Below are 1536 nucleotides of genomic sequence, written 5' to 3' on the forward strand. Positions count from 1 at the left end.
TCATCAGACTCGATGACCCTCCTCTTATCTACAGCGATGATGATACGAATCTAATAAATGTCAACGGTGGGGATAAACCAGACTCAAGCGATGCAACTTGCAGTTTTTGTGATGGAAAGTTCTCTGAAGACACTCGAGGAGAGGTGTGGGTAAGATGCGTTATGTGCCAAATGTGGGCACTGTGCCGGGGGTGAAAGAGCCAGTTATGTTTGCGATTTCTGTAAATAATTTTTTTTCCTGTAATAAATAAATTCTCTACCATTTTGTATTGTTTTATCCTGTTTTTAAACTATTTTTGGTGACTTTTTTGAAGAGGGCCCTTATTTACACCCCATTTTTTCTGGGGCTTTTTTAAAAGATTTTTGAAAATCGTCGTTTTTGAAATGAAATAATTGATGTTAATCATTGTTTTGCCTTCTTGCATTTAGGAAACTTGTTATAGTTGTTAATGAAAGATAAATATTTAGAAATTTTCAAATTGAAATTAACTTTATCAAAAAAACAAAAGAGGGTGCCCATATTTACACCTTTTCCTCTATATATACCAATATTTTGTTTTAGTATCGCTCTTTCCCAATTGGACTTAATTTTAAGAATTTTAAACACTCTTACATTTTTCATGCTCTACCTAACTAACAAATATAAATCATCTCATGACGTTTTAGATTTTCTGTATTCTTTGTTAAATATCACTTTTATTACAAAACTTTTGGTTATTGTGTCATACAAAAGAGCTCAAAAAACCACAAATTAAAAAATAAAAAAAATTAATAAAATTTTTTTTACAGGATTGAGTGAGATTTGTGAGTATGTTTTGAAATGATATCGTCTGTCTGAATTTGAATCCTGGTCTTTCCATGCTCACTCTACCATATCAGTAAAATAAAATAACACAGTCGCAATTATATTTTATAAGAATTATCGTTCCATAACGCATCATTATTATTTCTTAAAAGCTCCTCAATTGAAGCGATTGCGAACAGTATCATTAAAATTTGTCACTTCAGTCTCATTTTATCATAAATTCTTAAAATATAAAAAAATACTCCAAAACGATAATTTGTTGTTGCTGTAGTTGTAGTTCATTTACGTTGCACTAGAGCTGCACAATGGGCTATTGGCGACGGTCTGAGAAACATCTCTGAGGATGATCCGAAGACATGCCATCACAAGTTTGATCCTCTGCAGAGAGGATGCCCCCCCCCTCTTCGGTAGCCCGACGACCTGCACGCGAAGTCGAGCACTTTACGATAGAACAGTTTAACGAGGACCCATAATCCACACCCTCTGTCCCTACGCAGACTAATTCNAGATGCCCCCCCCCCTCTTCGGTAGCCCGACGACCTGCACGCGAAGTCGAGCACTTTGCGGTAGATCAGTTTAACGAGGACCCATACCCCACACCCTCTGTCCCTACGCAGACTAATTCAGGTGGTCACCCAAAAAGGTAGAGAAATGACAAAAAGGCATAGCTGAGCAATCTTAACTGATTAAAAAGCACCTCTCTCTTGCTTCAATTGTGAGGTATAGACAAAA

Source organism: Parasteatoda tepidariorum, chromosome 7 (assembly GCF_043381705.1).
Source record: "Parasteatoda tepidariorum isolate YZ-2023 chromosome 7, CAS_Ptep_4.0, whole genome shotgun sequence".
In the NCBI taxonomy this organism is placed as follows: domain Eukaryota; kingdom Metazoa; phylum Arthropoda; class Arachnida; order Araneae; family Theridiidae; genus Parasteatoda; species Parasteatoda tepidariorum.